The 24,110-nt window shown below is 42.5% G+C and overlaps 2 long non-coding RNA genes across 2 annotated transcripts in view; both read left to right on the top strand.

Moving 5' to 3' along the window:
* The first annotated feature begins 788 nt into the window (after positions 1-788).
* LOC105464815 (uncharacterized) lies at positions 789-3,035 on the top strand. Its single transcript, XR_977020.2, has 3 exons — positions 789-883; positions 1,884-1,943; positions 2,760-3,035. It is a non-coding gene; the product is annotated as an uncharacterized lncRNA (long non-coding RNA).
* A 4,748-nt stretch (positions 3,036-7,783) lies between these two features.
* The window catches only part of LOC112423686 (uncharacterized), a 44,435-nt gene continuing 28,108 nt past the window's right edge, over positions 7,784-24,110 (top strand). The window contains exon 1 of the long non-coding RNA XR_011611592.1: positions 7,784-7,847. This is a non-coding gene — a long non-coding RNA (uncharacterized lncRNA). The remainder of the gene's footprint in view (positions 7,848-24,110) is intronic.

The following is a 24,110-nucleotide window of genomic DNA, read 5'->3' as shown; positions in this document are numbered from 1 at the left end:
GATAATCTCAGCCTTAGATTCTAGGGGGTCTGTCAAGGCTGTCATTTTATGTTATCACTTCAAGGTTCAGCATGCAGAACAATTTCTTAGCCATCATGAAATGTTTCCTGGTAGCCAGCTCAGGCTCTACAGATATACCACCCTAACTCTTCCAGTAAAAGAAAGCCATTTTCAGAAAAACAGAACTTCCTCCAGAGGTTTTATAGTCAAAGGTACCAAAAACTGATGCGTCTCTTGTGTTTTTCACTTGGTGGAGAGAAGCCACAGGGTTGCAATTTCGGATACACTTGTCTCTAGAAAATAGAACTTGTCTGGGAGGGGATTTAGAGCAAAGATGGAAGAGGAGGCCTCAATTTTACAAAGAAGGATGGTGGAAAGAAGAGAAGGGAAGAAAATCATTCCTGATCATTCACTGAGCACTTACAAAGGCCCATCAATGGCATGGGGGTGGGGGGGTCCGCACCTGCCATCACAGAAGGGGGCTGCTGTTTAAATGTTTGTCTTCATGACTGTTGACAAAAAGAGTCCAACTGTAAAATATTTCAAGAGATTTGTTCTGAGCCAAATATTAGGACCGTGACCCATGACAGAGTCCCAGTAGGCCCTGAGAACATGTACCAAAGGTAATGGAGATGCAGTCTGGTTTTATACATTTTAGGGAGACATAAGACATCAATCAATACAGGTAAGGTGTAGATGGGTTCAGTCTGGAAAGGTGTAGATGGGTTCAGTGGGACAACACAAAGTGGGGTGGGGCAGGGGATTGTTAGGTCATAGGTGGATTCAAAGATTTTCTGATACAGATGAAGCCGCCAGGTAGCAGGCTTCAGAGAAAATAGATTGTAAATGTTTCTCATTAGACTTAAAAAGATGCCAGACTCAGGTAATTATCTCCTGGATCAAGGAAAAGAACTGGAAAGGGAAGGGGATTCTCTACGGAACGTAGATTTTCCCCACAAGAGACAGCTTCGCAGGGCCATTTCAGAATATGTAAAAAAATATACTTCAGTTTCTTTCAGGGTCTGCTATTTGTCATGTTGGTATCTTATTACTGCAAAGAGTCTGTTTTGTCAGTCTTAAGTCTCTTTTAATGTTTGTTGGTTTGTTTGCTTTTGAGACAGAGTTTCACTCTTATTGCCCAGGCTGGAATGCAATGGCTCAATCTTGGCTCACTGCAACCTCCACCTCCCAGGTTCAAGTGATTCTCCTGCCTCAGGCCTCCCGAGTACCTGGGATTATAGGCATGCACCACCATGGCTGGCTAATTTTGAAATTTTAGTAACGATGGGGTTTTGCCATGTTGGTCACGCTGGTCCCAAACTCCTGACCTCGGGCGATCCAACCGCCTCGGCCTCCCAAAGTGCTGGGATTACAGGTGTGAGCCACCATGCCTGCCCTGTTTTAATGTTGATGCTGGTCAGTTGTGCCTGAATTCCCAAGGAAGGATGGTATAATGAGGCGTATCTGACTGCCCCTTTCCCATGATGGGAACTAGTTTTTCAGATTAACTTTGAAATACTCTTGGCTGGGAGAAGGGGTCCATTCAGTTGGTTGGAGGACTTAGAATTTTATCTCTGATCTACATGACTAAAAATTGACATTCTGTGATTTAACAAACCACACACTTCTGCAAGCTTCAATTTTGCTATCTATAAAATGGAAATAATACCTAAAACAGGATTCGGCAAGCTTTTTCTGAAAAGGACTAGATAGTAAATATTTTCAACTTTGTGGGTCATGCAGTGTCTGTCACAACAACTCAACTATGCAATTATAGCATGAAAGTAGCCATAGACAATACATAAAGCCACAGGCATGGGCAGATTTGGTCTGCAGGCCATAGCTTGTCATTGCCTAGTGTAATCCCCTGTTTTAATACACAGGGCATTGTGAAGATTAAATGAGCAAATCCAAGTAACATACCTTAGTGCAGCATGTGGCAGGTAAGTGCTCAATAAATATTAGCTATTAGCATGGTTGGGATCTTAGTCTCTCCCCTCTATAAGGGCTAACTGTGTTCACTTTAGTGAGTAAGGTAGTCCTTGGTGTTCCTCAGGAGATATTCCAACCTTCTCTCTCTTAGGCACGTGGTGAATGTCACAGATTGGGTTTTTGGAGAAGAACCCTGAGATGGAGTTTAGTGTACAGGATGCTTATTAACGAGTATCCTTGGGAACAACCCCGGTGGAAAGGAAAAGAGGGTAGCAGGACTGGGCAGAGGGAGAAGTCAAGTTGCCAAACAACAGGCTGAGCCAAATCCCAACACTGTCCCACACTGGGCTGAAAGGGCTGGGCCTTTCTACCCACACAGGAAGCATTCCCTGGATGTGGGCTGCCCTGGGAAGCATATGGCCTTGGGCGAGTAGCTCTGCACTTCTAGGCCCTCCTTGGAGGCGCCAACAGATGAAGCTTGTCTGTGACAACACGCCCAGCAACCCAAGCAATAAGCTAGTGGGAGAGAAAGATGTGACCAACTCTGACTGTGAACTGCACACAGAAATAACACATCTCTTGCAGACCAAGCATTTAATTGTTATTTAAAGACCCTCCAAAGCTCCTTTCCCCTGTAGTGATTTCAAGATGGTGGCTGCTCGATGAGCCTGGGCCCCGAGGAATGACAGTGAGGAGAACCCCTCATCAACCAGTGTGATGGAATGTAGTATGAGCAAAACTTAAATCTGAGTTCTTTAAAGCCACTGAGATTTGGGGGTCGTTCGTTACTGCAGTATTGTGAGCTTTCTATTGTGTGTCATCAATAGCAGCATAGGAAGCTACGTTGGATGCTTTTAAATGATTTGAAGACGAGACACCTTATGACCTTAAACAATCAAGGAACTGGTTTCAAATCATCATCATCACTTCCAGCAACGACATCATAGCTAACGTTAGCACTAACATGAATTTGTTACTGGAAAGGGGTCCTGCTCCAGACCTGAAGAGAGACCTCTCGGACCTCGAGCAAGAAAGAATTCAGGGCAAGTCCATAAAGTGAAAGCAAGCTTATTTGAGAAATAAACAAAAGAATGGCTACCCTATAGGCAGAGACATGGCATGGGCTGCTTGACTGAATATAGTTATTTCTCGACTATATGCTAAACAAGGGGTAGATTGTTCATAAGCTTTCCGGGGAAAGAGGTGGAGATTTCTTGGAACTGAGAGTCCCTCCCCTTTTTAGACTATGTAGGGTAACTTCCAAACGTTGCCATGGCATTCGTAAATTGTCACAGTAGTGATGGGAGTGTCTTTTAGTATGCTAATGCATTAAAATTCGCATATAATGAGCAGTAAGGACAACTAGAGGTCACTTTCATCACCATCTTGGTTTTGGTGGGTTTTGGAGGGCTTTCTTATGACAACCGGTTTTATCAGTAGGGCTGTTGTGACCTGTATCTTGTGCTGATCTCCTATCTCATCCTGTGACTAAGAATGCCTAGTCTCCTGGGAATGCAGCCCGGCAGGTCTCAGTCTCATTTTACCCCTATTTAAGATGGAATTGCTATGGTTCAAATGCCTCTGATAAATTCACTAATTTAATGCTCAAACAACCTATGGATGACACAGGTATTATTATTTTCTCCATTTTAGAGATGAAACAACTGATGCTTAAAGAGATTTATTAACTCGTACATAGCCAGGGTGTGCAATCTATAGCCTCAAGTTCAAATCCAGTTAAGTGCCTGTTTTTGTAAATAAAGTTTTGTTGGAACACAGCCATGCCCATTCATTACATATTACGTATTTATGGCTGTTTTCATGATACAGTGACTGAGTTGAGTAGTTGTATATGGCTTGCAAACCTCAAAATACAGTTGGCCCTCCATATGTGAGGGCTCCACTTTTGTGGATTCAACCAACCAAGAATCAAAAATATTTGAAAATAAAAATAAAAAAGCAACACAATAAAATAATATAAATTAAAAACAATACAACACCATAACTCTTTGCATAGCATTTACATGGTATTAGGTATTATAAGTAATCCAGAGATGATTTAAAGTATACGAGAGGACGTGCATAGGTTATATGCAAGTACTGGGCCATTTTGTATCAGGGACTCGAGCATCCATGGATTTTGTTACCCATGGGGTATCCTGGAAGGAATCCCCTATGCATATTGAAGGAAAACTGTACTTACCATCCAGCCCTTTACAGAAAAAGTTTGCCCACCCTCACCCCTAGCAGTAGTAAGCGGCAGAGCCTGATTCCAAACCCAGGTTGTCTGACTCCAGAGACAACACTCATAACTCAGATATAAATAAACATTAGGTAGGCTTGGAACCCTGTCGGAATGTTATGAAACTTTTCTATTTCCATTTTCCTAATCATGTGTTTTTTTCATTTAAAAATTTCCTGATGTTTACTTCCAGCAATATGACAGACTCTATATCCTGAAAATTCTCCCCCAAAAAAGCACCTTTAAAATGCTGGATAAAATAAGTAGCTAACTTGGCAAGAAATTAAAGTATCTTAATCCCCAGAGGCCAAAAATGAAGTCGGAAGCCAGAATTCAGAATGAGCATGGTAAATGTTCACTGGAGCAGGCATCAGACCCTGAGGGCATTTGCCAGTGTTTTGTAAATTAGAACTTTCAGTTTTTACATCCATGTCGGGGGAAGGGGGGACAGGAGAGGCAGGCGACAAAGCAGTGCAGTGTCAGCATGGAGACTTTGGAATGAGTCCCCAAAGGCCCACATTCCCAATAAAAGAGTGAACTAGAAAATATTTGCCATGCAAAGGAAATAGCAAAGAAAATTTTGCATCTTAACCTTGATTTTGGTTGGAAGAAAAAATAAAAGTCCCTACCCCCTACCAGAAGTTATAATCACCAGTCAGGCCTCAAGTCTGGGTTCAAATTCACTCTGTGTACCTATTCTGAAACTATTTTAAATAAACAAACCAAAAAAAAATTTTTTTTAAATGACCAGGCACTTGGCAAAGGTAAACACAAATATAAGGAATGTTCTCCAATTCAAGCCTCATAAAATTCTCACAACTAGTGCCTCAACAAAAATGAGCTCACAATTTTTATAAAATCACAAGACCACCCAGGTAGTAAGACATCATCAGACAGGGTTAGAAACATCAAACAGTAGAATCAGACATTCAGGCTTTGGGTTGGAATTATCACATAGAGCAAGGTTAGCAAAGTTTTCTCTAAAAGGCCAGATAGTATACATTTTAGGCTTTGCAAGCCATACAGTCTCTGTCAAAAACACTCAGCCTTGCTATTCTAGTATAAAAGCAGCCATGGGCAGTATGCAAATGAATGGGCTTGCCTGTGTTTTAATAAAACTATATTTACAAAAACTGAGAGTGTGCCAGAAAACCATACCTTATAAATAAATGTTTTCAATATTTAAAGAAAGCTTTAAAACATTAGCAAGGAACAAAATACTCTTAGAAACATCGAAAAAGATTCTTAACTTCTGAAGTAAAATAGTTGAATTTTAAAATTCAGCATATGAGTTGACTAACAAATTAGAAATGAAATGTATAATTAATAAATTGAAAGTTGGATAAGACAAAACTACTTAGAATATAGTTCAGAGAGAGAAAGAGAAGGATATCATGATATAGACATGAAAGTAAGTGAGAAGTGTTAACATTAATCTAATGAAAGTTCCAGAAAGAGTGACTAGAGAAAATGAGATGGACACAATATTCAATCATTTGTATGGTTCCTTATATTTAGGAAGTACAAAAAATTCTAAAGAATATTCACACCCAGACTTATCCTGGTGAAATGAAAGAACATTAAAGACAAATTTAATAGCTTAAAAACAGCTAGAGAAAAAGACAGCTTTCCTGTTTTACATCTAACTTCTTATGAACAGAGCAGAAAGCAAAAGATTACAAGATGATGTCTTCAAAGTGCTGGGAAAACTGTTTCAATTTACAATTGGATACCCAGTAAAACTTATCTTTCATGAGGATGCAATAGAATATATTTAGGTGAACAAAAGCCAAGATAATTTACTATGGACAGATTCTTAGTAAAGGAACTTCCTGAGGATATATATACTTTGGAAAGAAGGATATATATACTTCTCCAGAAAGGAGATGTGAGCTGTAAGTTGTAAGAAAGATAACCATGTGATCAAAGACATTTGTAGTCACATGGATACATCTAAATAAATATCAACACTAATCTAATTTGGGAAGTTATAAAAGTCAGAGGTTGGGAGAGATGAGCTTCTAAAGCAGAGGTCATATTCTATTTCTTAAAATGGTAAATATATGAATGTATGTGTGTGTGTGTGTGTGTGCAAACATGCACACACACACATGCATATTGTAAACTTTTTTATATATGACACATTTCACAAGATTTTTTAATAGAAAGAAAATACTGGACAATACTAGCTTATAAACTGAGAAAGAGTTAAAATACTCTAAGTTTTAGGAGGAGGGTGAATCTAATTAATAACTTTAACCATTAAAAAATTAGAATCTATACATTCCAAAATATTAGAGGAGAAAAAAATGGAGTAGGAATTTCACCGACTAGAAAGTGTAAAAAGATGGTAAAAATAAATCCAAATATATCAATGATCATAATTAAATAAAAAAGAATTACACTTATCAGCTAAAAGATAGTTAATTTTTAAAAATCCAACCATATTCTTCTTACAAGAAACACATGTGAAACAGAAGTACACCAAATGTTTGAGAGTAAAATAATGGGAAAAGCTACATTAAGGGAAGTGAATTTTTCCAACAAGCAAAAAATAACTTCCTGTTTGCTTTCAGATGTAACCACTGAATCCTCATACAAAGGATATGTTAGTTTCATATATCATAATGAAACTAAGAAAAGAAATAAATGTAAAGAGAGAAATCAGGAAAAAAAAAAAAAACCTTAGGTTAAGGATTAATATTCTCTGACAAATCTAAAAATCTGAAAAAGCAGGTCCACCCGTGCTATACCCATGGAATTCAAACAAGCATTGATGGAAACCTAGGGCTGAATGGCATGAGTCAAGAGTAAATGTATCATTTCTCAAATTTGGGTCAAATTTCTTAATAATGAAGTTTACAAAATAAAATCAGATCACATTTCAAAATAACTTGCATTTGGAGACAAAAGATGCTGTGATCATTTTCAATCGTATTAATATTGCTCTTTGAAATGAATGAGACATTAAACACAAAGATTCTTAGAAAAAGTAAATACAAATATAATTTTGAGATGTGAATGAATTTGACTACTTTTAAGATTCAGGAACAAATATTTATGTATAAAGGTGGACAATTGCTGCATTAAAATAGAGGAAGGGCTAAAATGTGAAGCTTATGTATAACTAAATGATTTTATAGTTATTTTAGTGGCATAGGGAAATGTCCATGATATAATTAGTTAGCAAACAAAACCATATATGAAACTGTAGATTAACAATAAAAATATGTTTAAATGTCATCAAATGTGTTTAGAAACAGGACTGGGAAGAAAAACAACAGAACACTAAGAGTGGTGGGGAAATAAGTGATTTGTATTTTCTACTTTATATTGTATTTTCCAAGGCTTTTTTTTTTTTAACAATGATCACTTTTATAATCAGATAACAGAATAATTTTATTTTCAATCTTTAGTATTTTGTGTGTTTACATATATTATGGTCCAGAATCCCAGTGAATGAAGATGTGAAAAATGAATTCTAGAAAGACGAAACATGACAAGACTTTAAAAGAATGTTTTAAGAGACAGAGAAATCGCTAGCCTAATTGGTAGGTAACTTGATATAAAGTAACTTCTTCACTTCAGGTCTCAAGAATGTACAGCAAAGTGAGTCCTAGAGGTTGCTATGGCAATGGAGGTAAACCTGATTAGGTCAGCTCTGCTTTCTAAGGTAAGGCCAGGGAAAAGAACACAGAATTCTTTTTTCTTTTATTTTTTAGATGGAGTCTTGCTCTGTCTCCCAGGCTGGAGTGCTGTGGGGCAATCTTGGCTCACTGCAACCTCTGCCTCCTGGGTTCAAGCGATCCTCCTGCCTCAGCCTCCCAAGTAGCTGGGTCTACGGGTACCTGCCCCACCACGCCCAGCTAATTTTGTATTTTAGTACAGACAGGGTATCATGATGTTGGCCAGGGTGGTCTCGATCTCCCAACCTCAGGCGATCCACCCACCTTGGCCTCCCAAAGAGCTGGATTACAGACATGAGCCACTGCGCCCAGCCTAGGATTCTTGAATCAGACAAATCCCCACTCTGTGCCTCTATCGTCTCTCCGCTCCCTTCTCTTCTCCCTCATTTGTCCCTCTTGCCTCCCCAGTTCTCTCCTTTTCCCATCTTTTCCTCCCCACCTCTTAGCCTCCACTGCACTTGACACCATCAGACTGTGTTCTTCCTGATTGCCCTCCTTTTTGGGCCTCCAGCAGGTGCTGCATTTTCCTGAGTGCCTTCCTCACCGGACGTTCTGGAGGGCATCATTTCTGGACTCATCATTTCTGACTGTACCCTTGGTGCTCAGGACCTGTCCATGGGAGGTGCCAAAAAATATTTATTGACCAAATGAATGCATGCATGAATGAGTGAATGAAGACAATTCCTTCGTCTCTTTTGTGGGCTCCTCTTCATCTGCTCACCCTTCAATGAGGACATTCTCCAAGATTTCATGCTTAGTTGCTTTTTCTTTTCATTCTGTACTTTTGTCTTGGATGACCTGTCTTCCCTTCGCCTCAGGTAACATTCAGGTGAAAATGAGCCCCAACTTTTCAACTCTACCGCATCTATTTTTCACATCTGTATTTCAACTGCTTTCAGTTGGACCCATGCTCACCCCATATTCAACTTGTCAAAAACCCCATCCTTTTCTTCCCCATCCTTCTTCCTCTTAAGAGCTCCAGCTCCATTGATAATACCACCATCTCCTCAACATCTGGATTGAAGCTCAGAGGACCCTTTTACTCTCCTCCTGCCCTCCCTGATTCCTGTCTACTAAGCACAGCCATACTCTGGAATTTCATCCTTTCTTTCAATTCCATTCCCACTATCCCTGTGTCACTTCTCACCAAGATCATCACCAAACCCTGGGAAGCTTCCTTGCTTTGAATCTGCACTTCCCGTGGCTGCTGGCTTTCCTAAACCACAGAACTCCTCATTGTCCCATCATGCTCAAAAACACTTTCTGTTTCTCATTGCCTCCAAAATAAAGCCCAGGCACACAGGCTCTTCGCTGTCTCGTTTGATCTATCTTTCCTGCTTCATTCCCCTTCCCCCTTCCCCCTAGCCCCCGCTCTGCCTTCTTCAATCTGTCTGTCTCTATTATCTCCATCTCCATCCCCATCTCCCTCTTCATCTCTGTCTCTAAGGAGCCTCACTAGGCTTCTGCAGCCAACACTCCCTTCATGCTGCCTCCGTGACCACTGACATTTCTTACCCGCCCGGATGCCATCTCTCACTGCTCTCTTCTCAAACTGTTCCTCCTCCTCCAGGGCCTGCATCAAGTATTACCTCTTCTGAGAAGCCTTTTCCCAAACCTTCAGTCAGGATTAAGGGCACTCTCCTCTGTAGTCTGGTAGCATCTGACGGTGCTTCCAGGAGAGCGCAGCCCACAGTCGTCAGGTGCAGGTGGGTGGGCAGAGGGAGACAGTGAGGTGCTCCTGAAGAACCTGAGCACAGGGATAGAAGGTTTCTCCTCTAGAATGAGCTCATAAAACAGTGTGTCATGGGAAAGAACAAAGTGCCTGCCAGCTCAAAGGAACAATGCCTTTTACTAGCAACAGCTGTAGCCTGTAGCCAATGACGTTAAGGAAGCTGCGAAAGGCTGTGTTAACAGAAGCAGGGCTGTCAGAGGAAGGCCAGAGTCAAAGAAGCACATTCTTGCATTTTCCAATCTTTTCCAGGGGAGGACCATGCTGATGGGGGTGGGGAGGTTGGATTTCAGGCACTGGAGTGGTGGAGTCCAGCAAGGCACAGGGCTAGTTTCTCCTCTCGTCTCACCTTGACCTGAACAAACTACTCTGGGGGCCCTCTGCTGTCTAGTCATGCTCATCAGAAAGTCTCAGCATAAGTAGCCACACTTGAATGTGTGCTGTATCATGTACAAAGGGTGGCTCTCTAGAAATTATTCTAGTCCCCGAAAGGACTATTCCACCCCACATGTTCATTTCTAGCCTATAAGTCAGTCTGTGGTTTGGGCATCTTCAGTCCATCACAAACTCTGTGGTCATGCCCAAGTCTAGTTTCTGGGCCTGCAAGTCATGGAAACGCCCCTGGGAGGCAGCCAGCCAGCTGTCCCCCTCAGCAGCCAGGGATTGCCACCCTATTCAAGATGCTACAGCCAAGAATTACAGTTAACTGTGCTCGGCAGTGTCCTCCCACAAGACCAGAGGTTGGCAGACTTTTTCTGTAGAGGGCCATCCAGGCAAATATTTTAGGTTTTGCGGGTGATAAAGTCTCTATCTACTTAACTTTGCCCTTATAGTGGGTGCTCAGAAGCCATAGACAATATGTAAACAAACAAGTGTGTCTGGATTCCAGTGAAACATTATTTACAAAAATACACCTATTTTTATAGCCAGATTGGCCCATAACCCATAGTTTGGCAAACCCTGCAGCAGGTCGTGACTTCTTGACAGTAGTGACTGTGTATTTCCTCCTTGGATCCACTCATATATGCCTAGGGCATATACCTCCTCACTGTGTCTGTAGAATTGGACTGAATGTGTGTATTTCCTCCTTGGATCCACTCATATATGACTAGGGCATATTACATCCTCACTGTGTTTGCAGAATTGGACTGAATGCTTTTCTCCTAAATGGCCCACAGGCCTTTGCATAGTAGCGATCACAGTGAACAGAGAATCATCCCATCTGAAGGAACCTTAGAGGTACCCTCCTTATCAGCAAAGAGATCCTTCTAGAGTATCCTTGACTCATGACATCTAGTTAGCACCCTTCTGCGATGCCTCTGCCTTTGTGTGATCATCCATACACTCGCCTGATAGCTGTTGGGGACTGTTAGCATGTCCAACCCACGTGTGATGAACTGGAAGAATGATCCATCCCTCTTGTGTTGACTGCCTTCCAAGAGCTACTCAGTAAATACTTGCTATACAACTGATTATACTAGTAAACTAATTTTGTGAGCCAATTTTGGCAGAAGTTGTTTGTTTTCCGCAGAAATTTTAAGCAACCAAAATAAGGATCTGAAGCAGATAAAACATATTATCCACTAAAAGCAAATAGTGGACCCTTCAATGGCTGCAAACTCAGCTGTGATAGCACCTGCCTTCTGCCGGCTGGGATGCAGGCTGCAGCCTTGCCCAAGAGTCAGTGGGCAAATGGTGCTCCTCCCAGCTTGGCTACTCAGACCCAGGGATCTCACAGAAGCCTGGCAAAGCTGACAGCTCTCAGGGGGCCTGTGTGGGTTCTTTCCAGTGCACACATTCGCTTTGGAGCAAGCCTCAGCATGTGGACTGGGGAGACAGACTCCTTTTGGACAGTGAGCTCCTGAAGAACAGAGACTGAGAATTAATTATATTTGAATCCTAAGCAGATAAAAGAATTCTGAGGACATGGCAGGTGCTCAACGAAATTCCCATGTGTTGCTTCAAGGAGCATTTCTTTCTTTTTTTTCTTTTCAATGAGACAGAGTCTCACTCTGTCACCCAGGCTGGAGTATAGTGACTCAATCTCCACTCACGGCAGCCTCCACCTCCTGGGTTCAAATGATTCTTCTGCCTCAGCCTCCCAAGTAGTTGGGACTACAGGTGCGTGCCACCATGGCCAGTTAATTTTTATATTTTTAGTAGAGACAGAGTTTCGCCATAGCCAGGCTGGTCTCAAACTCCTGACCTCAGGTGATCCACCCACCTCGGCCTTGCAAAGTGCTGGGATTACAGGCGTGAGCCACTGTGCCCGGCCTTTGGGGAGCATTTCTGTATCCCTGTTACCTGATGCCTCTCACCTGAGTCTGGCCTTGGCAGAGCCACCCTAACAGGGGCTGTGCTTGATCCCAGAATGTCTTCCTCATAATACCAATTCTGCACTTTTCTATAACACTTTAAAATTTGCAAAGTGCTTTCACATGGCCTTTCTCTTTCTCTTTTTAAATTCACACTGAAATCCTATCGACGACAACTATTTCACATGTCCCCAGGCCTCACCAATTTGTGAGGTCCCATTGCAATGAAGCCTCCATCTGTAGATCTACGAGTCCTCAATAACCCTGGTCCCCCCACACCCTCATCACTTGCAGTCTCCTTTATTGCCTTCTAGGTGTCCTAGAAGCTGTCTCAGATTGGCCCATGAATAGGTACACACACCCCTCTACTCTCTGGGTCCTCAAAGTTGCTCACTCATGGCATTCAAGCCATTTGAGAGCAGCACTTTGCCGCTGGTGTTTGCCCTGAGCCCTTAGGATGCAACAGATTTTTGGTGGAATGAGCAACAGTGGCTCTGCTCCATCTTCAGGTGAGACTTTTGTCACCTAGACTACTTTTTTTTTTTTTTTTTTTTTTTTTTGAGATGGAGTTTCACTCTTGTTGCCCAGGCTGGAGTGCAATAGCACAATCTTGGCTCACCGCAACCTCCGCCTCCTGGGTTCAAACGATTCTCCTGACTCAGCCTCCTGAGTAGCTGGGATTACAGGCGTGCACCACCACGCCTGGCTAATTTTGTATTTTTAATAGAGATGGGGTTTCTCCATGTTGGTCAGGCTGGTCTCGAACTCCCAACCTCAGATGATCCACCTGCTTCAGCCTCCCAAAGTGCAGGGATTACAGGAGTGAGTCACTGTGCTCAGCTAATTTTGTATCTTTAGTAGAGACAGGGTTTCTCCATGTTGGTCAGGCTGGTCTCGAACTCCCGACCTCAGGTGATCCGCCTGCCTCAGCCTCCCAAAGTACAGGGATTACAGGTGTGAAACACCACGCCCAGCCACCTAGGCTTCAAGGCTATGCTGTCCTCCAAACCCCACTCCATTAGACCAGAGGTGGGGGAGTCAGGAACAGAGAAACTTATGCCCAGGATGAGGGCCAAGGCATGGGACACAGTTGTCATACCACCCTTCCATTTTCCTCCTGTAATCTCTTGGCTCACTACATTTAAAAACACCTATTATAGAAACTCCCCTTTCTCCTCCAGTGAAAAAAGAAAATTCCTCATACATATTATCACATTCACACAAATGGCTTGAGAGAAGGGTCACTTGTGCACACATCTAATTTCTGCTAAGCTTTAGCCAGCCCTGCTATCTAGGCATTATCTTCCCATTTTATGGCTAATAAAACCGAGATTTACAGCTCATATAAATAAGTGAATAGGAGAAATGGGGCTTGACCTACTTGAAGCCCTCCTCCTTTCACTCTACCGCAACTAAACAACTTAACGGTCAGCCTCATCTCCTCATTGAACGAGATGTGGTCCATCTTCTATGTTTTAAAATGCCAAAGCAAAACTCTGGCCCGTTCCTGATTCCTCCTTCCTCCTCCCATGCATAGTTATTTGGCAGAGCCAAGATGCAGAATGACAGTTCATTAGCTTCAAGAAAAAGTCACTGCCATAGGCCGTTAATGCAACAGAGTATTTTCTTTGTAAAAGTGATTTTGGCAGAAGCTGGTTGTTTGCTGTAGAAATATTAAGCAACTAAAATAAGGACCCTGATTGCATTTCCAAACAAGTAAAAGCTGCCTCTGTTTAGCTCACGCTTCTCTCTAAAAAGTGGAAATTTTTATATCAAAAGTAAGTCTCTGCATTGTTCCATCCTCCTCTCAATGTAACCCTTGCCCTTTGGAGCCTCCACCTAGTGCCAGAGGGTAGACCGCTAAATAGAAAAAATAAACGTAAACCATTGGAAATAAAAAATTCATCATTCAAAGCATTACATTCAAGCCATTGTCTCCAATGTTTGGGGTAACTCTCGTTTTTAGTTTAGGAAAGAAAATCTGAAACAGAACAATTACATCACAAATGGAACATTTATATAGTTACTGGGATAGAAAAATATTCAGTGAAGAGAAAGGCTGCATGATTTCAATGAGATCCAGGTGGAAGAGTCCTTTCAACAAATGTCTGCACACCAGCCCATAAAAGTGATGGAAAAGGCATAAGACAAGAATAAAAGCAACAAAGTGCCAGGTGCTTATCCCCACCAAACCCACATCCTTTCTGAACTTGTCCTTTTCAGCCACTCCTGCCTTCCACTTTCCTCTCTCCAAAGGGCTGGATTTCGTGCCTTCTGGGTTCTTTTACTCATTGTCCTCCTCTCCTGCCCCACCAGGCAACAGAAGTTGACTCCTGGTCCAGAGCTAGGGAGTGCAGCAGGGAGAATAAAATAACCAATACAACTAGTAATAGTAACAGCAGCAACTTGTGAAGCCCTGGCTGAGCACCAGGTGCAGGACTGGGTGCTGTCCGTGGATTATCGTGTTTCATTATGACACTTCTGTAGTGTGGGTTCTGTAATTGTCGCTGATATGGTTTGTCTGTGTCCCCACCCAAATCTCATCTTGAATTCCCATGTGTTGTGGGAGGGACCCAGTGGGAGGTAATTGAATCATGGGGGCAGGTCCTTCCCATGCTGTTTTTGTCATAGTGGATAAGTCTCACAAGATCTGATGGCTTTAAAAAGAGGCATTCCCCTGCACAAGTTCTCTCTCTTGCTGCTGCTATGTGAGACCTGCCTTTCATCTTCCACCATGATTGTGAGGTCTCCCCACCCACGTGGAACTGTAAGTCGAATAAACCTCTTTCTTTTGTAAATTGCCCAGTCTCAGGTATGTCTTTATCAGCGGCATGAAAATGGACTAATACAGTTGCTATTTTATAGTTGGGGAAAATGAGACTTAGAAAGGTTAACTCTCCTGCCCATCACACAGCTAGTTAGAGGCAGAACTAGCTCTCAAACTTAATCTGACTCTAATCACCCTCGCCAGTAGCCCACACACCTCTCCACAATACCTATTAATTATGGATACAATTTATTGTACTTATTTTCCTCCTTTATCTTTCCTTAAAATAAACACTAAAAGTAGATGCCATTTGGCCAGGCACAGAGGCTCCTGCCTGTAATCCTAGCACTTTGGGAGGCTGAGGCAGGCGGATTGCTTGAGGTCAGGAATTTGAGACAAGCTTGGCCACTGTGGTGAAATCTCATCTCTACTAAAAATATAAAAATTAGCCAGGTGTGGTGGTGCATGCCTGTAATCCCAGCTTCTTGGGAGGCTGAGGCATGAGAATTGCTTGAGTCTGGTGGCAGAAGTTACACTGAGCCGAGATCATGTCACTGCACTCCAGCCTGGGCAACAGAGCGAGACTCGGTCTCAAAAAAAAAAAAAAAAAAAAAAATGGCCAGGCACTGTGGCTGATGCCTATGATCCCAGCACTTTGGGAGGCTGAGGTGGGTGGATTGCCTGAGTTCAGGAGTTTGAGACCACCCTGGTCAACATGGTGAAATCTTGTCTCTCCTAAAAATACAAAAATTAGCCAGGCATGGTGGCGGGTGCCTGTAATGCCAGCTACTCAGGAGGCTGAGGCAGGAGAATAGCTTGAACCCGGGAGGCAGAGGTTGCAGTGAGCCGAGACCACTGCACTCTAGCCTAAGCAACAAGAGCGAAACTCTGTCTCAAAAAATAAATAAATAAATAAACAAAAGTCCGGATGCGGTGGCTTATGCCTGTAATCCCAGCACTTTGGGAGGCCGAGAGGGGCGGATCACGAGGTCAGGAGATCAAGACCATCCTGGCTAACACAGTGAAACCCCGTCTCTACTAAAAATACAAAAATTAGCCGGGTGCGGTGGCGGGCGCCTGTAGTTCCAGCTACACGGGAGGCTGAGCCAGGGGAATGGCATGAACTCAGAAGGCAGAGCTTACAGTGAGCCGAGATCACCCCACTGTACTCCAGCCTGGGCGACAGAGCGAGACTCTGTCTCAAAAAAAAAAAAAAAAAGTAGATGTCATTAGATGGAGAAACACTGATACATCAGTTGAACATATATGCCAGGAAATATGCATGCGAATATGTGTGCATGTGTGTGTGCAAATTATCTGTGTGCATTACTAGGATTACTATCAATATTTTATACATAGGGTCCCTGAGATTCAAAATGATTAAATAACTCAACTGGTTGGAAGGTATCAAAATTTGGATTTGAACCCAAATCTGCCTTTATGTAGTGTCAACTGCTAATACCATACTGCCTACAAACAGGCCTTTGAATAAGCCTTAAACTATAGCCCAGGAGTACATGCGACCTCCTGGATCTGCATCCTCAGATACGGTGTCTGGGGCAAGGTGGGGCAGGCATGCATGCCAGAGAGAACTCCTGGGGTGGTAAAGGAGGTGAGGGTGGGAGCGGTGGGGCGGGGCCACAGGCCTGGGCAACTTGGAGATGAAGCCACCTGCTTCCCTGAGGTCCTGGGAGAAGCCACCAGGGCAGGCAGTGCAGGAAATGGGGAGTGTTTAGGTGGGACACAATCCTGCAGGAAGAAAAAAGGCAGTGATAGAGAACAATGGCAAGGGACTTCCTCCTAGTCTCATGGGAGCCAGAGGGACAGAATGGTTTGTCTGATAGAAAGAAGGGTAGGGAAGGCCAAATCCTACAGTCCTCTCCCCTCCCCAAAGCCCCCTCTCCTTCTTCGAATCCCACCTGCTTCCAGGAACCTCCTTCTCCCTTGCTCACAGCCCCTTCCCCGACTCCAAGGAGAAAGGAGACACTTCTTTCTGTACCACAAAGGGCATTGCTTTGCAGTCTGCATGGGATCACTTGTACAAGTCGTGTTCCTGTATCTATGCTTCTCATATGGTTCTTCATCAGAATCACTTGGTCAGCTAAATTGAGATTTAGAAATCATTTTCTTGCCAGTTTGTGCAGGGTATCTTCTATAATGGTTCCTGGAGTAACCACCAGTTACTGTGATGATTAGCTAGCAGAGAAGCAGGCAAAGTCCAAGAGAAATGCCTTTCCATACACAAGAGTATTTGCTCAATGAAAAAATTAAGGGCCAGGCATGGTGGCTTATGCCTGTAATCTCAGCAATCTGGGAGGCCTAGGCAGGCGGTTCACCTGAGGTCAGGAGTTTGAAACCAGCCTGGCCAACATGGTGAAACCCTGTCTCTACTAAAAACATTACAAAAATTAGCCAGGCATGGTGGCACATGCCTGTAATCCCAGCTACTTGGGAGGCTGAGGCAGGAGAATCACTTGAACTCGGGAGATGGAGGTTGCAGTGAGCCGAGATCACACCACTGTACTCCAGCCTGGCTGACAGAGTGAGACTCTTGTCTCAAAAAAAAAAAAAAAAAATTAAGGAAGACTTTTTTTTTTCTTTGAAATGGAGTCGCACTCTGTCACACAGGCTGGAGTGCAGTGGCGTGATCATGTGATCTTGGTTCACTGCAAACTCTGCCTCCAGGGTTCAAGCAATTCTCTACCTCAGCCTCCCGAGTAGCTGGGATTACAGGCCCCCCGCCACCACGCCCAGCTAATTTTTGTATTTTAGTAGAGACAGGGTTTCACCATGCTGGCCAGGCTGGTCTTGAACTCCTGATCTCATGATCCACCTACCTCAGCCTCCCAAAGTACTGGGATTACAGGCGTGAGCCACTACATCCAGTCAAGGGAGACTTTTAAAGGGATAGAACACTAGAAAATTAGAGGGAAGAAAGAAATAAAGGGTATTCAGTTAGGAAAAGAAGAAGTCAAATTGTCCCTGTTTGCAGATGACATGATTGTATATTTAGAAAACCCCATTGTCTCAGCCCAAAATCTCCTTAAGCTGATAAGCAACTTCAGCAAAGTCTCAGGATACAAAATCAATGTGCAAAAATCACAAGCATTCTTGTATACCAGTAACAGACAAACAGAGAGCCAAATCATGAATGAACTCCCATTCACAATTGCTTCAAAGAGAATAAAATACCTAGGAATCCAACTTACAAGGGATGTAAAGGACCTCTTCAAGGAGAACTACAAACCACTGCTCAGTGAAATAAAAGACGACACAAACAAATGGAAGAACATACCATGCTCATGGATAGGAAGAATCAATATTGTGAAAATGGCCATACTGCCCAAGGTAATTTATGGATTCAATGCCATCCCCTTTAAGATACCAATGACTTTCTTCACAGAATTGGAAAAAACTGCTTTAAAGTTCATATGGAACCAAAAAAGACCCCGCATTGCCAAGACAATCCTAAGTCAAAAGAACAAAGCTGGAGGCATCACACTACCTGACTTCAAACTGTACTACAAGGATACAGTAACCAAAACAGCATGGTACTGGTACCAAAACAGAGATATAGACCAATGGAACAGAACAGAGCCCTCAGAAATAATACCACACATCTACAGCCATCTGATCTTTGACAAACCTGACAAAAACAAGAAATGGGGAAAAGATTCCCTACTTAATAAATGGTGCTGAAAAATTGGCCAGCTGTAAGTAGAAAGCTGAAACTGGATCCTTTCCTTACTCCTTATATGAAAATTAATTGGGATTAGAGACTTAAATGTTAGACCTAAAACCATAAAAACCCTAGAAGAAAACCTAGGGAATACCATTCAGGACACAGGCATGGGCAAGGACTTCATGTCTAAAACACCAAAAGCAATGGCAACAAAAGCCAAAATTGACAAATGGGATCTAATTAAACTAAAGAGCTTCTGCACAGCAAAAGAAAATACCATCAGAGTGAACAGGCAACCTACAGAATGGGAGAAAATTTTTGCAATCTACTCATCTGACAAAGGGCTAATATCCAGAACCTACAAAGAACTCAAACAAATTTACAAGAAAAAAACAAACAACCCCATCAAAAAGTGGGCAAAGGATATGAACAGATACTTCTCAAAAGAAGACATTTGTACAGCCAACAGACACATGAAAAAATGCTCATCATCACTTGCCATCAGAGAAATGCAAATCAAAACCACAATGAGATACCACACCAGTTAGAATGGCAATCATTAAAAAATCAGGAAATAACAGGTGCTGGAGAGGATGTGGAGAAATATGAACACTTTTACACTGTTGGTGGGACTGTAAACTAGTTCAACTATTATGGAAAACAGTGTGGTGATTCCTCAAGGATCTAGAACTAGAAATACCATTTGACCCAGCCATCCCGTTGCTGGGTATATACCCAAAGGATTATAAATCATGCTGCTATAAAGACACATGTACACGTATGCTATGTATGCTTATTACAGCACTATTCACAATAGCAAAGACTTGGAATCAACCCCAATGTCCATCAGTGACACACTGGATTAAGAAAATGTGGCACATATACACATGGAATACTATGCAGCCATAAAAAAGGATGAGTTCGTGTCCTTTGTAAGGACATGGATGCAGCTGGAAACCATCATTCTCAGTAAACTATCACAAGAACAGAAAACCAAACACTGCATGTTCTCACTCATAGGTGGGAATTGAACAATGAGATCACTTGGACACAGGAAGGGGAATATTACACACCCAGGCCTATTGTGGGGAGCAGGGAGAGGGGAGGGATAACATTAGGAGATATACCTAATGTAAATGACGAGTTAATGGGTGCAGCACACCAACATGGCACATGTATACATATGTAACAAACCTGCACGTTGTGCACATGTACCCTAGAACTTAAAGTATAATAACAATAAAAAAAAAAAAAGAAAATTAGAGGGAAAAATTCTTCTCAGGGGATGAGGGAGAATGAGAGTCGAACGTGAGAAGAATGGGATACTGGGGAAACCGCTGGAGTCTTGTAGATGGTACTCATACGTCAGTTTTTGTTAAAATTGAGAGAAACTCCTAAAAAAAATCCCTTAAGCACGAAAATATCTCTGACACTGATTCACAGAGGATGAGATGCAAAGAAAGAGAAATTAACTTATGTTAACATAAGAAGCATAGCCATTCTCACATAGATGTGATGGGACTCCTGCCTGAAATACAGCAATAGAGTCATTGTTTTGAAAGAGACAGGAAGAAGCAGCCTTATATGTGAAAAGAGGATGCAAAAAGATGGCCCATTTCTGTACAGAAAGTCACTCAGTAAGAATGGAAGCAGTCGGGAATTACAGGCAAAACATAAACAGGATTCCTTCGAGGGTGAGGGCTTAGGTTGGGTGCCCAGGCATGGAGGAGTCTTCCTGAAAGCAGACCACATAACTACAAGCAAGCAGTCATAGGGATAGGAACTTGAACTATCTTTATGTCTGTTGGAGGTCATATTTTGCTAAAACAGAGCAGCTTATAAAAATTTTGAGACATTCCTAGCTAACAATTTCAGCTCTCAGATCAAAGGAGAAACTGGTATTCTGCATGTAATTTTAACCAATGAGAAAGAACTGGTTTCTATATGGAAATTATAGAGACCTTGGGAGAATGTGACCATGTCTTTTGGGAGTCCATAATAGCAAGGAAAGAGAGCATTACATAAATTCCAAGGCAATGGAATAACGAACAATCCTGTAAATAGGGAAAGGATAAGTAAACTTATAAGCCAGTGTGGCCACTCAGAAAACTTTCTCATGAACTCATTTTTTTTTTAAAGGACATGTTCACAAGCAATAATAAGGGACCCATATCCAAGAAACAATACAAAAAAAAAAAGAAGAGAGAAGGCTTTTAGGAAGGCTAAAGCCTTAGCTAGTAGGAAGTCTCAGAAACAAGTGAGATTAAAAGGGTTTTCTATGATAGATTCAGTTCAGAGAGAATGGGGTGGGAGAGAAGGAAGGAAGGAAGGAAGGAAGGAAGGAAGGAAGGAAGGAAGGAAGGAAGGAAGGAAGGAAGGAAGGAAAGAAGGGAGGGAGGGAGGGAAGGAGGGAGGGAGGGAGGGAAGGGAGATGGAGGAAGAAAAGAAGGAAAGAAGGAAGGAGGGAAGGGAGGGAAGGATGGAGGGAAGGGGGAGGGAGGAAGAAAAGAAGGAAAGAAGGAAGGAGGGAAGGAAGGAAAGGAAGGAGAGAGAGGGAGGGAGGGAAGTAAAGCAGGAAGGAAGGAGGGAGGGACAGAGGAAGGAAGAAGGGAAGGAAAGAAGGAGAAAGGAAGGAAGAAGGAAAGAAGGAAGGAGAGAGGGAAGGAAGGAAGGAAGGAAGGGAGGACGGAGGGAGGGAGGGAGGGAAGGAAGGGAGAACAAAAGAAGAAAGACTAAAGAAGAGAAGAAGGAGGAAGAGGATAAGGAAGAGAAGAGGAAGAAGGAAGTGACAGGTCCAAGAAGATGGTGAAATGTTGACAGGTGACAAAAAGTACAAACTACCAAATACTCAAATTCCGTCTTCTGGAGCGAGGAGAATGGATTCTGATTTCTAACTGTGCAGCAAAGGAGGTGATGAAAAGGGAAAAATGGAGCCTACAGTAAGTTAGAGAACAAGGAAAAGTCTAGGCATATTTTAAAATAAAATATATAATTTAGGCATGATTTTAAATTTCCAGGTCCAAACAAATTATATTCCAGAGTACAAAAGAAATTTGCAAATAGAATTGCAGAGCCACTAGCGGTGTGTTTGAGAAATCCTGGAGATTGGGGAAAGTGCCAGAAACCTTGGGGAATGTTCTGTTTTGCAACATACGTTGGGGGGAAAAAACAATAGATCCTGGACACTACAGACCATAAGTTTGATGGGATTCTAATCAAGGAGAATGAGTGCTATTAGACCTTGCAGTGGTCAGAACACGTTGTTGTTGGTTTTTGTTTGTTTGTTTGTTTTTTGAGATGGAGCCTCGCTCTGTCGCCCAGGCTGGAGTGCAGTGGTGCGATCTCAGCTCACTGCAAGCTCCGCCTCCCGGGTTCACGTCATTCTCCTGCCTCAGCCTCCCGAGTAGCTGGGACTACAGGTGCCCGCCACCACGCCCGGCTAACTTTTTTTGTATTTTTCAGTAGAGACGGAATTTCACCGTGTTAGCCAGGATGGTCTCCATCTCCTTACCTTGTGATCCGTCTGCCTCGGCCTCCCAAAGTACTGGGATTACAGGCATAAGCCACCATGCCAGCTTTTCTTTTTCCTTTTTTTTTTTTTTTTTTTTTTTTGTTAGTGAGGGATGTTGTCAAACTAGAGTCTTCCAACAGTGATTACTGCGATGAGAAAGTCAGAAGCCATGCCACACAAAGGAAGGTTGAGAGGTATAAATAGCACAGATGTAAGATGCCTAAGAGGGGTATCAAAGATCTGGCCAGGCATGGTGGCTCACTCCTGTAATCCCAGCACATTGGGAAGCCGAGGTGGGTGGATCACCTGAGGTCAAAAGTTTGAAACCAGCCTGGCCAACATGGTGAAACCCCATCTTTACTAAAATTACAAAAAAATTAGCTGGGCATGGTGGCAGGTGCCTATATTCCCAGCTACTTGGGAGGCTGAGGCAGGAGAATTGCTTGAACTCAGGAGGCAGAAGTTGCAGTAAGCCCAGATCACACCACCGCACTCCAGCCTGGGCAACAAGAGCAAAACTCTGTCTCAAAAAAATAAATAAATACATAAAGTAAGGGTATCAAAGATCTGAAATGTGATCATGTATATGAAGCTGCAGAATTATTGTATGTTGCCTTAGAATTGGAATCAATAATAGAAACAGAATTAGAACCAATCACAGCAATTTTAAGTAGGCAGATTTTTCCTCAATATTTGAAAGGATTTTCTGTTCGTTCATTCATTCAACAAATTTATCAAGCACTTTCTTTGTGCCAAACACTGCACTAGGCACTGAGGGTGCATGATAGATAGGGTTCCTACTTTCATGGGATTTACAGTCTTATGGAGGAAAACAAATAATAAACAAGTAAATAAGCAACATAATCACAGATGGTAGCAGAAACCAGGAAGGAAAGAATAGGGAATGAATAGAGAATAGCAGGAAGTGTCTACTTTTAAAATGGTGAGGGACAGCTGGGTGAGGTGGCTCGTGCCTGTAATCCCAGCACTTTGGGAGGCCGAGGTAGGTGGATCACCTGAGGTCAGGAGTTCAAGACCAGCCTGGCCAAATGGCGAAACCCTCTCTCTACTAAAAATACAAACATTAGCTGGGTGTGGTGGCACATGCCTGCAATCCCAGCTACTCAGGAGGCTGAGATGGGAGAACCATTTGAACCCGGGTGGCAGAGATTGCAGTGAGCCAAGATGGCACCATTGCACTCTAGCCTGGGCAACAAGAGTGAAACTCCGTCTCAAAAAATATAAATAAAATAAAATAACATAAAATAAAATGGTGAGGAAAAACCTCTTTGAGGAGGTGACATTTGTGCCAAAACCTACATGAAACAAGGGTGGGATTGTATGAACACTTTGGGTCAGAGAGATCAGCAGAGGCAAAGGCCCTGAGACTGGAAAGAGCTTGATTTGTTCCCAGAACCAAAAGGAACCAGGAACAGAGATGTGGTGAGCAAGAAAGGGGGAAAGTGAGATTATGAGATAAGGTTGAAGAGAGATACAGGAACCAGGGAATAAGATGTTGCCATCCTAAGGAATTTAGGATGTATTGTAAGAGATGTGGGAAGCCATCCAAAGTTTTGAGAAGAAAAGTCATAAGATCTGATGTATGTGTTTTGATGATCACTCCAGCTGCTGTGTGATCAAGGATCAGTGAGGGGCCAGAGGGGAAGCAGGGAGTGTATTTAGGAGGCTACTGTAGTTTCCAGATGAGAGATGGCAGTACAGGCAATCTCCAACTTACATTAGGTTGACTTGCAATTTTTCACCTCTATTGTGGTGCAAAAGCAAATACACATTCAGCAGAAACCGCACTTCACATACCCATACAACCATTCTGTTTTTCACTTTCAGTACAGTATTCAATAAATTACATGAGATATTTGACACCTTATTATAAAATAGGCTTTGTATTAGATGACTTTGCCCAACTATAGACTAATGTAAGGTGGGCTAAGCTAACCTATGATGTATAGTAAGTTAGAGGTATCGAACGCATTTTCAACTTAAGCTATTTTCAATTTGTGATGGGTTTATCAGGAGATAACACCATCATAAATCGAGGAGCATCTGTAGCGAAAATTAAGAGCATAGAGTTAGAGAGTTAATTGAAAATGCTTTTGAGATACCAGAGAAAGAATTTACTGATGAGTTGAATACGGAGTTTGAGGGATAAGAAGAAAAATGACTCAAGGATCCAAAAATGGACTTGAATGACAGGCACTGAATGGCCACCTGAGAGGACACTGCAA

Source organism: Macaca nemestrina, chromosome 13, assembly GCF_043159975.1.
Source record: "Macaca nemestrina isolate mMacNem1 chromosome 13, mMacNem.hap1, whole genome shotgun sequence".
Taxonomy (NCBI): Eukaryota; Metazoa; Chordata; class Mammalia; order Primates; family Cercopithecidae; genus Macaca; species Macaca nemestrina.
Note: the sequence above shows the minus strand (reverse complement) of the source record. Positions and strands in the feature narration are given on the sequence as shown.